This window comes from Lampetra fluviatilis, chromosome 5, assembly GCF_964198595.1.
Source record: "Lampetra fluviatilis chromosome 5, kcLamFluv1.1, whole genome shotgun sequence".
NCBI lineage: Eukaryota > Metazoa > Chordata > Hyperoartia > Petromyzontiformes > Petromyzontidae > Lampetra > Lampetra fluviatilis.
The window spans coordinates 13,981,459-14,003,800 of record NC_136279.1 but is presented as its reverse complement, the minus strand read 5'-3'; the positions used below and the strand labels follow the sequence as shown (position 1 = coordinate 14,003,800).

General features: G+C 50.9%; 1 protein-coding gene and 1 long non-coding RNA gene across 2 annotated transcripts in view; one reads left to right on the top strand and one right to left on the bottom strand.

Annotated features, from left to right (window-relative positions):
- The window catches only part of LOC144932608 (uncharacterized), a 52,111-nt gene that overhangs the window by 3,986 nt on the left and 25,783 nt on the right, over positions 1 to 22,342 (top strand). The window lies entirely within an intron of this gene.
- Positions 1 to 22,342, bottom strand: part of RAD1 (RAD1 checkpoint DNA exonuclease) — a 74,494-nt gene that overhangs the window by 52,082 nt on the left and 70 nt on the right. The window lies entirely within an intron of this gene.

Genomic DNA, 22,342 nt, shown 5'->3' with positions numbered 1-22,342 from the left:
ACCTCATTTGCCAGTAAAAATATGATAATTGGTTCTTTACCCTTCTATCTGGCAACAAAAACTGACACCTTTTTACAAGGAGTCATGTTTGCATAGACCGCAATACCTGCAGTCATAATACAAACAAAAGAACATAACTCTGATAATGTGCACTGTCCTTGAAGTTGATTGGTCCACACCCGAGACAGCTTTCCTTAGAGCCTAGTCTCATATGGGTTGGACCAGATGACGCCAAAAGGCGCACAACTCAAAGACAATGCACCATCAGAGTATGAGAGCTCGGGGCAAGCATCTACACTATGGGAACCTCATTTGCCAGTAAAAATATGATAATTGGTTCTTTACCCTTCTATCTGGCAACAAAAACTGACACCTTTTTACAAGGAGTCATGTTTGCATAGACCGCAATACCTGCAGTCATAATACAAACAAAAGAACATAACTCTGATAATGTGCACTGTCCTTGAAGTTGATTGGTCCACACCCGAGACAGCTTTCCTTAGAGCCTAGTCTCATATGGGTTGGACCAGATGACGCCAAAAGGCGCACAACTCAAAGACAATGCACCATCAGAGTATGAGAGCTCGGGGCAAGCATCTACACTATGGGAACCTCATTTGCCAGTAAAAATATGATAATTGGTTCTTTACCCTTCTATCTGGCAACAAAAACTGACACCTTTTTACAAGGAGTCATGTTTGCATAGACCGCAATACCTGCAGTCATAATACAAACAAAAGAACATAACTCTGATAATGTGCACTGTCCTTGAAGTTGATTGGTCCACACCCGAGACAGCTTTCCTTAGAGCCTAGTCTCATATGGGTTGGACCAGATGACGCCAAAAGGCGCACAACTCAAAGACAATGCACCATCAGAGTATGAGAGCTCGGGGCAAGCATCTACACTATGGGAACCTCATTTGCCAGTAAAAATATGATAATTGGTTCTTTACCCTTCTATCTGGCAACAAAAACTGACACCTTTTTACAAGGAGTCATGTTTGCATAGACCGCAATACCTGCAGTCATAATACAAACAAAAGAACATAACTCTGATAATGTGCACTGTCCTTGAAGTTGATTGGTCCACACCCGAGACAGCTTTCCTTAGAGCCTAGTCTCATATGGGTTGGACCAGATGACGTTTTGGCGTCATCTGGTCCAACCCATATGAGACTAGGCTCTAAGGAAAGCTGTCTCGGGTGTGGACCAATCAACTCCAAGGACAGTGCACATTATCAGAGTTATGTTCTTTTGTTTGTATTATGACTGCAGGTATTGCGGTCTATGCAAACATGACTCCTTGTAAAAAGGTGTCAGTTTTTGTTGCCAGATAGAAGGGTAAAGAACCAATTATCATATTTTTACTGGCAAATGAGGTTCCCATAGTGTAGATGCTTGCCCCGAGCTCTCATACTCTGATGGTGCATTGTCTTTGAGTTGTGCGCCTTTTGGCGTCATCTGGTCCAACCCATATGAGACTAGGCTCTAAGGAAAGCTGTCTCGGGTGTGGACCAATCAACTTCAAGGACAGTGCACATTATCAGAGTTATGTTCTTTTGTTTGTATTATGACTGCAGGTATTGCGGTCTATGCAAACATGACTCCTTGTAAAAAGGTGTCAGTTTTTGTTGCCAGATAGAAGGGTAAAGAACCAATTGTCATATTTTTACTGGCAAATGAGGTTCCCATAGTGTAGATGCTTGCCCCGAGCTCTCATACTCTGATGGTGCATTGTCTTTGAGTTGTGCGCCTTTTGGCGTCATCTGGTCCAACCCATATGAGACTAGGCTCTAAGGAAAGCTGTCTCGGGTGTGGACCAATCAACTTCAAGGACAGTGCACATTATCAGAGTTATGTTCTTTTGTTTGTATTATGACTGCAGGTATTGCGGTCTATGCAAACATGACTCCTTGTAAAAAGGTGTCAGTTTTTGTTGCCAGATAGAAGGGTAAAGAACCAATTATCATATTTTTACTGGCAAATGAGGTTCCCATAGTGTAGATGCTTGCCCCGAGCTCTCATACTCTGATGGTGCATTGTCTTTGAGTTGTGCGCCTTTTGGCGTCATCTGGTCCAACCCATATGAGACTAGGCTCTAAGGAAAGCTGTCTCGGGTGTGGACCAATCAACTTCAAGGACAGTGCACATTATCAGAGTTATGTTCTTTTGTTTGTATTATGACTGCAGGTATTGCGGTCTATGCAAACATGACTCCTTGTAAAAAGGTGTCAGTTTTTGTTGCCAGATAGAAGGGTAAAGAACCAATTATCATATTTTTACTGGCAAATGAGGTTCCCATAGTGTAGATGCTTGCCCCGAGCTCTCATACTCTGATGGTGCATTGTCTTTGAGTTGTGCGCCTTTTGGCGTCATCTGGTCCAACCCATATGAGACTAGGCTCTAAGGAAAGCTGTCTCGGGTGTGGACCAATCAACTTCAAGGACAGTGCACATTATCAGAGTTATGTTCTTTTGTTTGTATTATGACTGCAGGTATTGCGGTCTATGCAAACATGACTCCTTGTAAAAAGGTGTCAGTTTTTGTTGCCAGATAGAAGGGTAAAGAACCAATTATCACAAAATAACAACTTTGCCTTTATATATATGGAGATTACTTGGTGATGCTGCTGTGCTGTCAGTGGTATGCAAGCACAATAAACAATAACAACTCGAGACACTCGTCAACAACAACAATGTTACCTTAAAAAAAAGATTGGTGGCATTTTGGGAACATCACGTGCTGTGAAGGGTCGTTGCCCAAAATGTCGCCGATGGTATTTTTTTAATATTAAGGCCACGGTTTTGTTGACGAGGAGTGTGTTTAGTTTTGTCATTTTATATACAAGTCCACCAGTGGCGGTAAATTATACTTTGAATGATTTTTGTTTATTAATCTAGGGCCTGCAAAAAAAACAGCTTGAAATCTGTGGGAGAAAACCCCTTGGGAAGTTTTCAGGTCCGCCTCTTGATTTTAACCGAAGCATCAACTAAATCACTGCTTTTTTTTTGCTCACCCGAGCTATAAATGCTCTGATGGTCTCTTGTCTTTGTGCTGTTCGCCTTGTGGCATTCTCTGGTCTGAGGCTGGTGAGACTAGGCCATGAAGAAGGTTGTCTCTGGTGTACACCAATCCGTTTCATAGACAATGCATATATTTTCAGAACATGTTTATTTGCATGTTCACCTCAAGTACTGTGCGTGGTTAATGCAGACTTGATTCCTTGCAAAAGGTATAATATATTTGATGTTTGAACATCGTTACACCTGTATCATTGCCAGAAAGGGTAGAACCTATTCTTATTAATAATTGCTGCCGATGGATGATGATGTTGTGGTATGATTGATTTTGATGATGGTGGATGTGTTAATGACGATCATCCTGGTTTTGATGACACAGGCACTAACGTTCATACTCTATCTGCCCATGGACACGATTATGCTTCTTGTGATGATAATAATAATGCCATCGCTGCTGCCACTGTTGCTTGCTGCAAAAGCTCAATTAAAAACACATCCTATTCCAGTTCCCAAAATCGTCTCCAGTCCGGATTTCTTGAGCATTCAATCATTTTTGGTGTGTCTGGGGGAAGTACAGTGTTATATATATAAAACATTCTATTGATTTTGTTTTTGTAAGAAAAGCCAATGTTTTGGATTTTAAGTGGAAAAAACTGAACGTTCAGTGACAGGTGGGCCATCCGTGTACCTCTGCTTTGAAGTCAGCGTGCGTCTGAGCGGCGTCTCCCGTCGTGCACGATGTTGGTGCTCATTCAGCAGCAGCAGAGCAGCGCGGTTCCCACGCACTGTGCTACCCAACCCAGGCGGCCACGAGTTCGATTCGCCAGCTGCGGGCTATGACAGTAATGGCGAAGTGTCAGGACTTGCCCTAGGTCTCCTCTAGGTCGACTCAGCCATGAATTCATGAACGATGATTGGAATCTTACTCTTCGTTTTTTCGGTAAAGTCACGTAGGTAAAAAATGCAATTACAATTAATATTTCTATTATTTCTATTATTACTTTTATTAATTTGAATTTCATTTTTTTACCTACGTGACTTTACCGAAAAAACTAAGAGTATGAATCCTTGCAGTCACGAAAGCTTCAAATCTAGATTTAGATGATTGGAATGTTCCTATTGTTGATGACCGTATTGCATTAGTCTGGTTGACGATGGTAGTGATGACGACGGCCGTGGTAACCTTGCTGATGATTTAACACGTAGGCTTTCGCGACCAATATCATTCATAATCAACGTTTTTGGGTTTAGATCGCGTTATTTATAAATGTGTCGTAACCCTCCACCACCCGACACGGCCAATCAGTAAAAAAGTGTCACGTTGACAAAAGACAAATTAGTGCACTGCTTTAGCCCACCGGTGTGTTGAAGCGCGAAACCACAACATTTACAATTTGAGTACCAGCGAAACGTCGTACTCAAATTGTAAATGTTGTGGTTTCGCGCTTCAACACACCGGTGGGCTAAAGCAGTGAACTAATTTGTCTTTTGTCAACGTGACACTTTTTTACTGATTGGCCGTGTCGGGTGGTGGAGGGTTACGACACATTTATAAATAACGCGATCTAAACCCAAAAACGTTGATTATTGCTGATGATTATGATCTGTCAAGAGCTGAAGAAATACCCATTCCAAAAGCAGAAACCAAAATAATATCTGGGGGAGACAAAGGGGGGCGGGGTATGGCTCTGTCCACACCACTTTTTCGTGCACCTTGAAGGCCTTCTTAAGACGTGCTCGCTAACAGCACGTTCCTCAATCATCTGTGTGGTCAAACGACGGGAGCTTTGGATGTGTGTAAGAGTGTCAACATTCGGTGTGTCTGTGTGTGACTGTGGGGAGTGGTAGTGCAACGGTGAGCGCTACACTGCGCTCCGAACCCGGCGACCTGGGCTCGATCCCCGCTCACGACCACCAACACCAGTGACGATTATCTGAACCGTTGATGAGCCACCCCTAGGTCGGCTCAGCCTCAAATGAGCAAATAATGCAATGCATAAACATCGCCACTAGAGAGACAAAGGCGGCCGGGCGCGGTGCTGTCCAGCCCACCCCCTCGTGTGCCGTGCCGGCCTTCATAGGCGATCTCTAACTGCACTTGACCTCACAGTTTGTGAAAGGCTATATGGGGTATCTTTGTTTGTTTGTTTTGGGCTAATCATACGCCTCCTCCCCACCCACATGTCATGTATCTAAAAGAATGTTTATCACAGATGCTGCTCTAGATTAAAGCACTGACCTTTATAAAACACAGTGCTCAGCACATAAACGCCTTGAAGTGCAGATAAGCATTGCGACTGTGAGGCTGATATTTGGGGAAACTTTTTTTTGACAAGTAGTCAGACAGGTCTGGAGTATTCAGGCATATACCTGAATGCAGAACACGCAACTCCCTCTGGTAGCAACATCACGGCCACAGAAATAGACTTAAGCTGTTACATTATTGTTTATTTTACCAGGACCACCGAGCTATTTATCTCATTTACAGAAGCGACCTGGCCACAAACGATAGCTCAACAAAGTGGTTTACGTGAAAATGTATAGCAGTCAAATGCTCTAAATATCATGTTTCTAAATGTGGAGGGAAAAACTGGAGGACCCAGAGAAAATTTCAGTCCACCTGCACCGGGAGAACATGCAAACTTCAAACATACAGGCGTCAGGGTTAAGGGTCAAACCCATGGCCTCCTGTATACCAGGTGAGGTGGTTAATATCTCGACCCCGTGGCGCCCCATGCAGACTCTTGAGTGGCTGAGATGCTCACGGGTTCACAATGGCTGTAAAAGAGAAAATGAGCAACCATATTTTCTGAAAATCCGAATGAATTAAAGCCATGTTTGCTGACTGTGTGTGGCTCAGGTGATTCACAATGACCATGTCAAATATATTGAGCCAGTATTGCTGAGATCACTCGGTTTAAACCCACGGCCCAGCATAATTTACATCTCTTGCTCTGATTCCGAGATGAAACCATCCACCCAGTCATCTATAGCTATCAGCAGAGGTGGGACAAAGTCATTGTTATGCAAGTCCAAGTCGAGTCGCAAGTCATCAAATTCATGACTCGAGTCTGACTCGAGTCCAAGTCACATGACTCGAGTCCACATCTCATAGGTGGGACAAAGTCATTGTTATGCAAGTCCAAGTCGAGTCGCAAGTCATCAAATTCATGACTCGAGTCTGACTCGAGTCCAAGTCACATGACTCGAGTCCACACCTCTGGCTATCAGCATACGCATTACCAGCATGCTGCATGAACAATGGCCTCCCTCTAGGCTCGGTACGAGCACCGTCACTATAACAAACATGTAAGTGACCTGTCATGTGCATCATCTCGCCAGTTCGTATATGTAGATGGCATAGCACCTGCTGCACGCGGCACATACCTCGAGAACATTACAAATACTGTCAAAAGCCAACTTCATTGGATGCCTATTTCTCTCGCTGGTGACTCCAAACAAATCCTTCCAAAATCACCACAAGTGCTTTCCATCCGAACAATCATGCGGCAGATGCCACATTTCACGTGTCCTTCTGAGGCAGCCCAATGCGTTATGACCCCACCCCAAGATATCTGAATGCTATAATGGACCAAATTCCGACCTTCAAGCCTCACATTAAAGAGATATCTGAAAAGACCAAATGAGGGATCGCCCTGCTACAGAAACTTGCAGGAACGACCTTGGGGTGCCTCAGCCGATGTGCTGCGAACTGCCACCCTCTTATTGATCTACTCGATGGCAGAGTACTGCGTTCCAGCCTGGTCCGGGAGCTTGTACACAAAGCGACTACATGCACAATTAAATAATCATAACTGCAACACTGAAGCTAACACCAATCCTGGCTCCCTGCTTTTGGCGAAAATTATGCCACCAAATATCTGCAGAGTCATGCAAACTGCAAGGGAGTTTACACGTTTTCTTGCCAACTACAACCTACCCATCAACCAAGACTTCAACAATGTACCTCAATGCTGACACAACTCCCGATCCTCCTTCTGGGTACCACACTGACACCATCCTACAATCTCACCCACATCCGGAAGAACGCTGCAAACAGAGAGGAACAACGCGGATCTCCGGAATAAACACCTCATTCGAGGCCCAAACATCAGACCTCCTGGCTTTGGCATTAATCAAATACATTTGTGTACCATCAAATTCTCGTCACGGATTTTGGCAGCGCAACTTGATTTCCTTGCTCTCGATGAGATCGATAATAGAACGAGCATCGTGATTTCTCTCTCAGCCACAACGCGTTCACATCCACTCACTCAAAATAAAGACAAAGGACCCACGTGTATCCTTAACAGACGGTAGGGGCAAGTGCTGATAACGAGCCCCAGTGAACGACGGCACAGCGCACGCGGGGTGTGGGTGGAGAGGCCCAGGCCAGGTTCAAATAGGTCGTGAGCGGGAATAGAAATCGGGTTCGTAGTGCAGTGGGCTAACCGCGACACCACCTACCTATTTCTACCCACACACATTGATGTTTTTGTTTTGTTTGGTTTGTTGTGAAGATTGAATAATCTCGAAAATGTGTGCGGGGGAGAGAAAAGGGTTTAGAAGCGCTGGGTGGGAGCATTGAGCCGGCACTGCTGAATTCCTGCATGTCACCTCGATTGACAGCCATCCGTGATGAAAACAAGTTTGCAAGTGTAGCGAGTTGATGCTATTTGCCTGTTTTCCAATGAAGAAGTAATCTGTCTTGATTTGAAGCTTTCGTGACTGCAGGAATCCATACTCTTTGTTTTTTTTTTGTAAAGTCACATAGGTATAAAATAAAATAAATAACGACGTTTCGGGCGCAACACAAGCGTCCATCATCAGGTGGGAAAGCTGTGACAGTTCCACCTGAAGACGGAAGCTTGTGTTGCCTCCGAAACGTCGTGATTTTTATTTTATTTTTATTTTACTTTTATTAATTTAATTTTTTTACCTACGTGACTTTACCGAAAAAAACCTAAGAATCTGAGGCAAACAGTCTGCCTCAGCAGCAGACCATGCTTTCCCACCTGATGATGGACGCTTGTGTTGCGCCCGAAACGTCGTGATTTTTTAGTTATTTTATACCTACGTGACTTTACCGAAAAAAACGAAAGAGTAAGTAATCTGTCCTTCATAGCATGAAAAAGGAGAGCTCCCAGATCAATTGGAATAACCGTGGACATCAAGAAAGCAACGGGACCAGCTGTTGGATGAAAATGAACTCTAACCCATAACGCCACGGGTGCACAGCACGGGATACTGAGCCTCATCGTCGAATGATGCCTCATTCGTTGTTTTATTCAAAAAGATCACGGGGAACTGAATAATAGACCTTTTTAGAAGTCGATCAACCACATGCGCAAGCTGTATATAGACAAGGTTTTTATTTGATTTTGTACATACCATTGAGCACATCGTATCCAATACCAATCATTATGCCTGGCCTTCATGGACGATGGAAAGGCATTTGATTCATCCGTCAAAACGGACTCCGTCATTTAAGCTGTCACAGATCAAGGTTGACATTTTTTTTATCATATGAAATAAATTCAGCCATTTTCAATAGACAAATGGAGTTTGTTTTACTACACTTACCCACGCTGTTGTTAGCCTCGGCCGTGAATCGAACTCGGGTCATTGGTTTCAAACCATACCTCGATAGCCACTGTACCAGGGCTCTACCCCAGGTAGAAATATGATCGAATATAATTATTAATAAGAAGAGTAATTAGAGAATGAGGTAGAGTCTCACCAAGGGCCTGTTCACAGCGACGGAAGATAAATAAATGAGTGAAAACATGATAATTGTTTTTTACCCTTCTATCTGGCAACAAAACTGACGCCTTTTTTTACAAGGAGTCATGTTTGCATAGACCACATAGACCACAATAATGCAAACAAAAAACATAACTCTGATAATGCATACATTATAAAAAAACATAACTCTGACAGTGCATACATTATCAGAGTTATGTTTTTTGTTTGCATTATTACTGCAGGTATTGTGGTCTATGCAAACATGACTCATTGTAAAAAAAAGATGTCAGTTTTGTTGCAAGATAGAAGGGTAAAAACAAATTATCATATTTTTTACTGGCAAATGAGGTTCCAATGGAGTGAAAACATGTTTTGTGCATTTCAGATGTTTTCGTTTCATGGAGTCATTCTGACAGCCCAATGCAAATTAAGTACAGGGAATGCTAAGTGAATGTGGATGTAACTTTAAGATTGGGGCATTGCAATGCCCCAATAAGATTGCCCCAATAAGATTGGGGGCATTGCACCATGAGGGGTGGCAATAGCATGTGGAGTTCATCGTCAAACAATGGGTCGACCGTGGCTACTGATGATTAGTTTAAAGATAAGAGTAGAACAAATAATATTGACGCTATAAAGGAGATAAAAATGAGACAAATGTGAACGAATTTTGAATAGAATCGTGATCGATATCGTGCCGTCTAAGAATCTTGAGCTGTGGTGGAGAGAGGGGGGGGTGAATCGTTCCAAGCGTGCGCAGCGTCTTGCTTCGGTGACCTTCCACAACGACAACACACGCACCCCAACCCGAATACTTCACGCCCAACACCGCCACCAGGTTATTCTGAATAGCGTATTTATTTCAAGACGGATCCAGGGATTGACGTCACGCACGCACACGGCACACACGTGTATTTGAGGTGCTACAAACAAAAAAAAAGACTCGAAGCGTAGACGAAGCATTGCTGGAGCCCCCCAACAGAACAACCAGTGCGAGCTGGACACACCTGGGTGTGTGCGTGCGTGCGTCAACAACAGATCCGTTTCACCAGAGTGAGCACCTCCTGCCGCGCCTCGCTGATGACATTGGGGTTGAGAGGACTCTCGGCTCTCGGCGCTATCGATACCCTTGTAACCCAAAACCCTGGGAACGTGCACGGGGGCCATGTGTTATCATCATGGCCGTGAAATGTTGTGCCAGAAGACCGAAATTAAGATTGGAGTCGGTGGCTTTTAAACTCAGTTTCATCGACAGGGAATGGAGGTAATGGGCACGTGGCTGAGGGCGATACTAATGAAGGCTTGATTACAGGTTCCAGGTTTGAGCCGCCCGTAATTAAACTAGGTTCTCGAGTGTTTAGAGCGATGGTCTTAGTACGCTCACGAGTAACGACGCAAAAAAGGCCAGTCTTGTAAAATTAGGTATTTACTTAGTTCGGAATATTGCCATTTGACAAGTTGTGCCCCCAGTGGTAAATATTGAGTTGAGTTGAGCGTATTACTGCAGGAGGGTCCTAGTGAGCTCGAAGGCTCTAAATGGCGCGAGTCCTGCGTTGACAGCAGATGTCACATCAAGCAAACATAGTTTCAAATCTAAAAACACCCCAATGATTTGAGGACTCAGGTATCAGGAGCCTGAGATTGGGATACAGGATCAGCGTCTGTAGATTACAACAAGATCAATTAAAACAAGATGGCCAGATCTTCTCGAACCTTAAGAAGCTAAGCATAGTTGAACCTGGTTCGTTGGCATGTGACAATACATCTGTGATGCCGCCGCCACGAAGCCGTTCGGCAGGCGCCCAAACCCCCGACTTCGCCACCACCAAGCAACGGAGCCAACCCCGCGTCCCCCTCACCTCACCTCACACGAACACACCCGCACGCATTTCCCCCCCCCCATAGAGCTCCGAGGGGAGGTCACCTGGCCGACCGGTTTTTATCCGAGAAACCCTTATCGGGGTTAACTCTCACGGTTTCCGGCGATCAGGGAATTGGACGGCCTCCCCCGTGCTACGTTGCGCCGCGGCGCTGCGACCAGCCGTAATATGGTGTGGTCGCGGCATGGGGCATTCGGCCACCGCGGTTGAGGTGCATTTTCCCCCCACACACACCCCCACGGGTCGACGGGGCAAGCAGGGGAGGGACGGGACAGCACGAATAGCGGGACCGCAGGAGCTGTTGCGCATAGTCATGGAGGGTTGGGATAATTACGCTTGAGCGCGCAGGCAGCATTGTTAGGGGAGTTTAAGGATAAGGCTATTAGTATAAATAATTGGGAGAGGGGAGGCGCGCGAGGAGCCATGCACAGCTTCCCACGACGGGCCGTTGTGATGGACACCGCCGCATGAACCTCGATGATGGGGGCCTGCGTGAGAAAAGGATTGATTGGAATTTGCGCCGTGCAGGTCGCTCATTGATTAGCGGAACAAAGGCACCGCGGAGCTGCCTGGCCCGGGCGAGGGGGGCGCGTGCCATTGTTTGGAGTTCACGCCGCGCGGACAAAGGATTAATTAGCATAGCAAAGGCGCACGGTGCGTGGGAAGGGGGTAGGGGTCCGGGAATCAGGACAAATGGGGAGCGCAAAGGGGAAATCGGACTCTTCTCTCCAGGCCAGCGGACCCGCAGCAGCTCCAGCCAGCGACCCGGACGTCCGTGCGACGCGTCGAGGTGCGCTGTTAGCACCGGGAGCAGCGAACCACCGCGGGCACCAAACAGTGAGTGGGGGGGTGAAGTAGGGTAGCGTAAGCCGATAAATAGGGAATACGTACAGGTTTGGGTGGAATAGGCCAGCCTCGTCGACTCACTGATTCAACATCAATTCGCAGGTAGCATATAATAAATCATTAATAGCGAAGCGTGGTCTCGCGTGATCTTGTTGAGCAGTGTGTCGCGTGGGGAGCTGCGTGTGTGTGCGTGCGACCACCCCGTGTGCGATACAGGTGCGCGATCATAACGTGAGTTGAGTTGGAGTGCGCGGAGCGGTGTGTGTGTGTGTGGGCGTGCGTACGTTCGCTCCGTGTGGGTTGCAGGCGCGCGATTAGGACAGGGAGGTATCGTAGTAGGGAGGGGCAGAATACTACTCGGTAATTAGCCATGCCGGCTACGCGGACCCGCGGGGGAGGGGAATCCTCGGGCGATGGTTCCCACGCCACGGGTGAGGAACCTAGCAGCGGGGGGGCGATTGATGATGCTAGCCCGGCCGTTAGCATTATCGAGGGAGGGATCTCGGGGGCTAGCGACCCTCACATATTGGTGTCAGAAACGGGACGATCCCCCGCACCCCCAAGGGAAAGAGGCCCCCCAACCCAGATTAAAATCAAATGCACATTTACGGGCAAAGGAATTCCAACATGGAAATCGTTTGCCCGCAGCATCAGGGGGGCGAAAAAGGTTAATGGGTGGTCAGATGAGGAGGCGTTGCAGCAGTTAGAGCTACATTTAGATGGACGGGCAGCTGACTTTGTGGAAGCTTTGCCCGCAAGCGTACAAACTCAGTGGGAAAAATTAATGTGCGAACTCGAACGGCGCTTCGGCGCCTATGACGAGGAGGATGCGCAGGCGGCCTTAGAGGCACGCCGCCGCCAGCCCGGCGAGGATCTGCGAGATTACGCCGAGGACGTACGCATGTTGACCCAGCTCGCGTACCCGGAGCACGAGGCGAAAGTAATTGAGAGCCTCGCCGCCGGGAAGGTCCAGCGATATTTGGCACGCACCCTGTGGTGGCAGCCAAATATAGACGGTGCACGCCTCTCCTTTAACACACTTGTCGAGCGCGCGCGTAAATGCGAGAAGCTCTCTGGTGAGCGCGCGCAGCCTCGAGGGAGGGGACGAGAGTGCGCCGTAGCGAGCCTACTCTCGGACGAGGAGGAGGAGCTCGCCATCGCAGGAAGGGGACGGGCAAGGGAGCCCCAGAGACCCAGCGAGACTACCCCGGGGTGGGTAGCCGGGTTACAGACCGGCATTGGAGATATTGCTGGCCGGGTAGACCGAATGGACGGTAAGGTAACCCACGTAGGTGAGAGGGTAACCCAGGTACGCGAGGAAGCAAATAAAAATATGAAGACCCTCCAGTCTGAGATGGGTGAACTACGCTCGACAGTAGGGGGACTAGCTGGGAGGGTGTCCCAATTAGAGTCCGATTTGGGACAACTGCGTACTGGGGGAGGGAGAGGGAGCGGGCAGGGGGCCCACTACGGAGCTGCCCCCCCTCCCCGGGCATGTTATATGTGTGATCGCCGAGGGCATCTAGTGAGAGACTGTCCTGAAATCACCCGAGCTAGGCAGGCGCGGGGGTTAAACTCCAACGCCCCCTAGTGAGCGGACCAACTAGGGGTGCAATCGACGTGGTCCCGATACAAATAGACGATAATGAGAATAATGGCGAGCGAGTGATCTCCACACAGGTTCCAACAACAACGCCCACGGAAACGGTGACTCCTGGCGACTGGCTACGGGAGCTGGTGGCGGGGATCACGGGGGCCACGTCGCTGGTGGAAGGGGAGGTAAACGGAGTGCGTACCCGAATTCTGCTGGACACGGGGGCGGTGGCCTCGCTCGTGAGCGCAGCGCACTGCAGCGCGATCGGGGTCGACGTGCATCACCTGCAGGCCCCGGACCGCGCGCTGCACACGGCGAGCGGAGCCGGAATGGGGCTGCTGGGGAGAGCCACCCTAGAGGTCCGCATAGGCAGTCAGGTGTGCACCCAGGAGTTCTACGTGTCGAGTGCGTTGTGTCACGAGTGTATCGCAGGTACCGACCTCTTAGAACGGCTGGGACTCAACGTGCAACCCCGCCAGCGATGCGCCACCATGGAGAGCAACGGCGAGCGGATACCGTTCCTGGGACGAGAACCAACGCGCCCCCGCTTCGCACCTGTGGCCGCTATCCTGGCGACGGCAGTCACCATCGGCCCGCTCACCGAGATGCTGGTGCCGGTGGCAACATCCCCCACCGACCCCGCGCTCCGACCATCAGGAGAGGTAATGCTAACTCCTCACCCGGAGTTGGCAAAACGGTATGGGGTCGTGGGATCCGCCACGTTGGTAAACGCAGATGGGGACCGATTGTTTATGCGGATGTTTAACCCCCACAGTACCCCAGCGATACTGCGGCGGCGCACCCCGATAGCCACCGTACACCCCCTGCACGCACGCCACTCTAACGACTCGGTGTTCGCACTCTGGGCTGAGGACCCCGGGCGTCCTGAGGGTGACCAGGACCTGGCCTGGCGAGTCGGCCCGACTCCCCGAGCCGAGGTCGTTCCCCTGCTCGACGCGTTACATGTACCATGGGCGGATTTACCTAAGGGAGAGGCCGATCGGCTGCGCGAGTTACTGCGGGAGTATGCCGACGTATTCAGTGAACACGACTCGGACGTGGGTCGGACCGATCTTGTTAAGCACCAAATTGACACCGGTGCAGCCCGACCCATCAAACTCCCTGCGTACCGAGTGGGCGCACCCGAACGCGCCCAAATAAAAGAGGCAGTTGGGGACATGCTTCGCGATAACATAATTCAGCCCTCGGCGAGCCCCTGGTCAGCCCCAGTGGTACTAGTGACGAAAAAGGATGGGTCAACCCGGTTCTGCGTCGATTACCGTAAACTAAATGCAGTCACGCTCGGCGATGCCTTCCCCATACCCCGCATCGACGACACCTTCGACAGCCTCGCTGGAGCGCGATATTTTTCCACCCTCGATCTCGCGTCCGGGTACTGGCAGGTGGAGATGGCGGAGGAGGATCGGCCGAAAACCGCATTCACCACCCCGATGGGGCTATTCGAGTTTCGAGTACTCCCGTTCGGACTCACCAATGCGCCCGCGACGTTCCAGCGGCTGATGGAGTTGGTGATGCGGGGCTTGCAATGGGAACAGTGCCTGATTTACTTGGACGATGTGATAGTGTTCAGTAGATCTTTGTCTGAGCATTGGTCCAGGCTTCGAGAGGTGTTCCAGCGACTGCGAGCGGCTCATCTCAAGCTCAAGCCACGTAAGTGTTACATCGCACAACGCGAGGTGGGGTACCTCGGGCATCGCGTCAGCGAGGCAGGTGTGCACACCGATCCGGAGAAGGTACGCGCCGTAGTGGAGTGGCCACGGCCAAGGAATCTGACGGAGATCAGATCATTTTTGGGGCTCGCCACCTATTATCGCCGATTTGTAAAGGGATTCAGCGAGATTGCACGCCCCCTCACCCAACTCACCTCCCCTAAGCACCCCTACCAGTGGACGGGGGCCTGCCAGACGGCCTTCACCACTCTCAAAGACCACCTCACCCACGCCCCCACCCTCGCTTTCCCCGATTTTACCACCGATTTTATTTTGGACACCGACGCCTGCAGCAGCGGGCTGGGCGCGGTGTTGTCACAGGTACAGGATGGGACGGAACGAGTCATCGCGTACGCCAGCCGGACCTTGAGTGGGGCCGAGCTGAACTATTGCGTGACCCGCCAAGAGTTGTACGCCGTGATTTTCGCATGTAAGCAGTTCCGGCCGTATTTGTACGGCAGGAAATGTCGCGTACGCACTGACCATTATGCTCTGCAGTTCCTTCTTACATTCAAGGAGCCGCGGGGGCAGATGGCCCGCTGGTTGGCGCAGTTGCAGGAGTACAACCTGCAAATCGAGTATCGGGCTGGCCGGACGCATGCAAACGCGGACGCCTTGTCGAGGCGACCCACGGTGGACGCCGAGACAAGGGCGGAGGAGGCCTGCCCGTGCTTCACGGGGGGACGCTGCCGGCAGGCAACGGACCCCCGAGCGGCCGCGGCCACTGACCCCCCCCCAGCGAGAGAGAGTGCAGTGTGCGCCACAGAGGCCCTCACAGGTGGCACCGAGGATCCCGTCGACCGCACGGCAAGCGCGGGACCCGCGGCTCGGGACCCGATCGGACGGATCCAGGAGGACGTCGGCTGCGCCTTCCCGGGCCTGAACGACGAGCAGCTGAGACAGACCCAGCAGCGAGATCCCGATCTGGCGGCAGTGGAGGCGGCACTGCGGGAGGAAAAGAGCGCCCTGCCAGGACCCTGGAGCGGTTTGTATGCCCGGTTGTGTGTGCAGAACGGAGTGGTACGGGAGTTAACCGAGGCCGGCCAGCCGGGGTGCATCTGTGTTCCTGCCCAGGTGCGACCCCAGCTGCTTCGGCTGGTGCATGACCACCCACTCGGGGGCCACGATGGGGAACGACGCACTCGAGAGACCCTGCGTCGCCAGTATCTCTGGCCCAAATTGGCACAAGACGTGGCGGCCTGGGTACAGGGCTGCCGCGCCTGTCAGCAGTGCGGGCCGAAACCGGCACGATACCAGGTACCCCTAAGGCCGTTCCGCGTCAGCCGCACAAATCAGCTGGTCGGGATCGATCTACAGGGGCCATTCCCACGATCCCATCGAGGCAACCGGTATATTCTAGTCGCAGTAGAGTATTTCACCCGCTACCCCGTGGCAGTGGCCATCCCTGATAAAACGGCCTTGGTGGTGGCCCGGGCATTCGTGGAACATTACGTACTCAAGCACGGGATCCCAGAACGAGTCCTCACCGACCAGGGTAGCGAGTTCGAGGCCGAGCTGTTCCAGGCACTGTGCCGAGAATTCGGAATCCAGAAGGACCGAACCACAGCGTACCACCCCCAGGCGAATGGTATGGTAGAACGCATGAATCAGACCCTAGCGGGGAAACTCAAACGTATGGCGGCTGCAAATCAACGGGATTGGGACGAACACCTCCCCTATGCCCTTTTCGCCTACGCCACCACCGTACACACGTCGACGGGGCAAACCCCGTTTTTAATGATGTTCGGCCGTGAGTCTCGTTTACCCGCAGATCTGCTATTCGGCGTCCCTTCCCCCCAGCCGGAGGAGGGAAGCCGCCCCGTGGAACACCTGTTGGAGACCCTGCGAGAAGCCCGAGGCCGAGCATACCCGCAAGGGGAAGCCGCGCATCGGCGGCAGGAACAGGGCACCCGACCCCGCATGGAACCCCCCTTATTCCTGACAGGTGCTAAGGTGTGGCTACACACCCCTCGCGTCGGGGCCGGGCAGGTGGGGAAACTGACGACCTACTGGCGGGGACCCTGGACCGTGGTGCGGCAGATATCCCCCTGGACGGTACTAATCTATGGCGGGGAGAGGGATCGAGAGACGGTGGTCAACGTCCGCCGCTTAAAACCGTGGAAAGCGGCCCCGGCGAGAGAGGACCCCGTCACCCGAAGGCCCCGAAATCCCGGAGTACCCGCACCCCTCGTGTTGGGGGGCCTCGCACACTACATGGGCCCCGCCGGGCCCCCGAGACGCCCCGATCCAGTCCGGAGAAGACGCGGACGACGGCCACTAAACCCTTCCGCTGCTGAGTTTGTGCCCCAGCCCACAGGTGCCGGAGGACGGGGAGAGCCGCTGGAGTGGAGGAGGAGACCGCCGCAGGAGCTACAGAGGACGGAACCACCCGCCCCGAGGCCAGCCACCAGGTCCGGACGGATCCCCCGGACCCCGCAACGTTTCCTCGTGGGCGCGGCCCAAGCGAGGTGCTCCAGTCAACCCGGGACGGGGACTGGCACCTCGGGGGGCTATGTGATGCCGCCGCCACGAAGCCGTTCGGCAGGCGCCCAAACCCCCGACTTCGCCACCACCAAGCAACGGAGCCAACCCCGCGTCCCCCTCACCTCACCTCACACGAACACACCCGCACGCATTTCCCCCCCCCCATAGAGCTCCGAGGGGAGGTCACCTGGCCGACCGGTTTTTATCCGAGAAACCCTTATCGGGGTTAACTCTCACGGTTTCCGGCGATCAGGGAATTGGACGGCCTCCCCCGTGCTACGTTGCGCCGCGGCGCTGCGACCAGCCGTAATATGGTGTGGTCGCGGCATGGGGCATTCGGCCACCGCGGTTGAGGTGCATTTTCCCCCCACACACACCCCCACGGGTCGACGGGGCAAGCAGGGGAGGGACGGGACAGCACGAATAGCGGGACCGCAGGAGCTGTTGCGCATAGTCATGGAGGGTTGGGATAATTACGCTTGAGCGCGCAGGCAGCATTGTTAGGGGAGTTTAAGGATAAGGCTATTAGTATAAATAATTGGGAGAGGGGAGGCGCGCGAGGAGCCATGCACAGCTTCCCACGACGGGCCGTTGTGATGGACACCGCCGCATGAACCTCGATGATGGGGGCCTGCGTGAGAAAAGGATTGATTGGAATTTGCGCCGTGCAGGTCGCTCATTGATTAGCGGAACAAAGGCACCGCGGAGCTGCCTGGCCCGGGCGAGGGGGGCGCGTGCCATTGTTTGGAGTTCACGCCGCGCGGACAAAGGATTAATTAGCATAGCAAAGGCGCACGGTGCGTGGGAAGGGGGTAGGGGTCCGGGAATCAGGACAAATGGGGAGCGCAAAGGGGAAATCGGACTCTTCTCTCCAGGCCAGCGGACCCGCAGCAGCTCCAGCCAGCGACCCGGACGTCCGTGCGACGCGTCGAGGTGCGCTGTTAGCACCGGGAGCAGCGAACCACCGCGGGCACCAAACAGTGAGTGGGGGGGTGAAGTAGGGTAGCGTAAGCCGATAAATAGGGAATACGTACAGGTTTGGGTGGAATAGGCCAGCCTCGTCGACTCACTGATTCAACATCAATTCGCAGGTAGCATATAATAAATCATTAATAGCGAAGCGTGGTCTCGCGTGATTTTGTTGAGCAGTGTGTCGCGTGGGGAGCTGCGTGTGTGTGCGTGCGACCACCCCGTGTGCGATACAGGTGCGCGATCATAACGTGAGTTGAGTTGGAGTGCGCGGAGCGGTGTGTGTGTGTGTGGGCGTGCGTACGTTCGCTCCGTGTGGGTTGCAGGCGCGCGATTAGGACAGGGAGGTATCGTAGTAGGGAGGGGCAGAATACTACTCGGTAATTAGCCATGCCGGCTACGCGGACCCGCGGGGGAGGGGAATCCTCGGGCGATGGTTCCCACGCCACGGGTGAGGAACCTAGCAGCGGGGGGGCGATTGATGATGCTAGCCCGGCCGTTAGCATTATCGAGGGAGGGATCTCGGGGGCTAGCGACCCTCACACATCCGTTGATGAAATGTCATTATTTAGGGTCACGATTCAATTCTGGAATGTTTATTTTCTATTTTTAGCGTCTTATCAGTATCGTTTCTAATTCGTTCTGTCTCGTTCGTACAGTTTTGCCGGCTCGTAAATTTATTATTCACAATTTATCTGCGCATGTAAGGCGAGTTATTTTTGCTACACAATTGCCGAGCACAGGGCACAATGGCGCAAATACGTGAAGCGGCCAGCAACAATCAGCACTGCCAACGTTGTCATCGATAAGAGTTGACACATTCATGGGATTCAGCAGGGTAATAAGGGATTGGGAAAATAGACGCTGGGAAGGAATTCCAAAGTGAAACAGTGCGAGGGAAGAATCAGAAAGAAGTGGTTTGACCTGCAGCGTGGTGGATGAACACGGCGTGGTGGTGAAACAGGCGTAGTGGATGAACACGGTGTGGTGGTGAAACACTGTGTGGTGGATGAACACGGCGTGGTGGTGAAACACTGTGTAGTGGATGAACACGGCGTGGTGGTGAAACACTGTGTAGTGGATGAACACGGTGTGGTGGTGAAACACTGTTTAGTGGATGAACACGGCGTGGTGGTGAAACATTGTGTAGTGGGTGAACACGGCGTGGTGGATGAACACTGCGTAGTGGATGAAAACGGCGTGGTGGTGAAACATTGTGTAGTGGGTGAACACGGCGTGGTGGTGAAACACTGTGTAGTGGGTGAACACGGCGTGGTAGTGAAACACTGTGTGGTGGATGAACACGGCGTGGTGGTGAAACACTGTGTAGTGGGTGAACACGGCGTGGTAGTGAAACACTGTGTAGTGGATGAACACGGTGTGGTGGTGAAACACTGTGTAGTGGATGAACACTGCGTGGTGGATGAACACTGCGTAGTGGATGAACACAGCGTAGGTGGTTGAGACGAAATAGTCAGCTTATTAAACCCATTTCGCAACGTGGTTGGAGGAATGAATGAGTGAAGTTCACAGGGACAGTCGCCATTGCAGTAGCGATAGAAGAATGACGAGGGGTTGACCGACTGCTGGTGAGCGAGTGTAGGATCCTCGTTCACCCGAACTACTTTACTCTGAAGTCGATCAGGCGCAGTGAGGTGGGAACTGCGTGTTCCACCCTAATTATGGCAGCAGGATGCCAACTTTGGCCGAATTTGTGCTTTACATAGTGGTAGTAATTAATGTGTGTTCCGAGTTAAATAACAATTGAATATTAGTCGGTCGTAGCAAGATAAGAGTGAGTGAGTTATGTGTTTGTAATTACTCCACAATTGGTGTGTGACGGTCAAACCTCGGTTGAAAACGTCATCAGGCAACACGATTGCGGTATTATTTACGACGATTGTAAAGAAAACAACCTGCACAAATAGTCAACAAGCAGAGTGCACGTTTTAGGAAACTATGTCAAAAATGCGTCTCGTAATATATCCATCCGTTCACTTAAGCCGCACCTTGAATGTAAAATGCATGGAGGCACCGGAGACGGCCATGTGGGTCTGACATTTTACTTTAAACAAGGATCAGTGCTTTGAAGACCCTTCAAATACCAGAAACAACTACGGGAGGATTATGTGTGCGCCTGTGCACGCGCGTTTGTCAGAATACCTGTATGTGAGTGTGCGCGTGTGCGTGGTTATGGGGAGCGGTGGTGTAGCGGTTAGCGCCGCACTGCGCTACGGCCAACACCGGTGAAGATGATTTGAACCGGTCCTGGGCCTCCCCTAGGTCGACTCGGCCTCAAACGAGTACCTGGTGCGGTGTGTAGTAAACATCGCCACTGAGGAGACAAAGGCGGCCGGGCGTGAATGATGCTGGCCATCATTCATGCCCGGCCTTCATAGGTGCTCGCTAACAGTCCTGCAACTTTAACAACACACAAACAGCATGAATTAGGCACAATTCCCATTGTCATGTCTAGCGTGCAAGGGACGTGATCACCACATTGTTATGTACAATGCACTCGGCCTTGTCCAGACCACCAGAATGTGTGGCCACATTGTTTCGATGATATATGAACCGAAAACGTCGGTTTTTTAGGTTAGATCGCGTAAATATAAATGCGTCGTTAAACCTGACACCACCCGTCACAGGCACTTGGTAAGGTTTGTCACGTAAACAGAACATGCCAATTACGATGCTAGTTGTAATTACTGGCGAAACGTCGTACTCAGATTGTAAATGTTGTGGATTTGCTCTCCAACACACCGGTGTGTTGCTGTACTCGTAACGAATTGGCCACGTTCTGTTTACATGAGAAACCTTACTAATTGGCTGTGTCGGGTGGTGGTGGGTTTAACGACACTTTATATATTTACGCGATCTAACCCAAAAAAAAACCTATATTATTGGTCGTGAAAGCCTGCGTGTTAAACTGACAATGAAAATGTAACAAAGGTTAAAAAAAGTGTATCCATCTTGTCCAAGGTAAGGAATTGGACTAAACGACCAACTCCCTGAACCCCCTCCTGGCCCACTTCTTATCCACATATTCTAGAAACCAGATTAGCCCAAAACGCTTCTGGGGCAACTGCTGGGGCAAGTGCCGTTGTGATGAATATATTTTACTGTCGCTGAGGGAAAATGAATGTAATTGTTTTTGACAAATTGGTCTTCTTTGTGAAGCACTGTGGCTTATAGATGGTCACAATGTTACTATTGAGGATTCGTGAATTTTGGTGGTGAGTCTTCTCAGATAGGGTGGAAATGTGGTATGGATACACTGAAGCGATATTCGTCGTCAGAATTTTAATAAGTCTGAATGCACTCCATGCAGGATAGCAGACACGAAAAATAAAATGCCAATCACATATACCAAATTAAATAAAAACATTCGAGTCAATTAGTCTTACGTCTCGACTTGAACAAGATCCAAGTCTCAACTGCACAAAGTTAAAGTGCACGAGATTTCGAGACACCATGAGCGGATGCCGATAAAAGAAGCGAGCTCCCATCGAACGAAGGTCCAGTCATTGGCTACCACATTCTGAAAAGCTCCCTCCCTCTCCTCCCCCTTAACTTGTATTTAAGAACTTGCATCTTGGAATCCCTGCCTCACTTGATACAGCAAATCTGGCTGTGACGGTCCCACCTGATGACGTAGACTTGTGTTGCCTCCGAAACGTCGTGATTTTTTAAAATTAATTTTCATTTCATTTTTTACCTACGTGACTTTACCGAAAAAACACTAAGAGTATGAAGGTCCAAGTGTGTGTGTGTGGCTCAGTGCGAAGGAGACGTGGCATTGCTGGAGAGGAGACATGGCGCTGGGGAGTACAGCGAGAGGAGAAACGAGAGGCGGACGAGGGGCAGAACGCGACGAATCTTTTGCAACAATCACTGCAGTCTTGTAAAGATGTCGAGGCTTGACGGGAAGTATATCTAGAGGGTGCAGTATAGAGGCGATGTTAATACATGTGTCGTGACTGACTCAGAGGCACTAAGAGTAGGAGGCACTCTGTTTGTTAACAGCCTTAACAGTTCACACAGAGTAACTACAGCTCCCAGTCAGGACAGC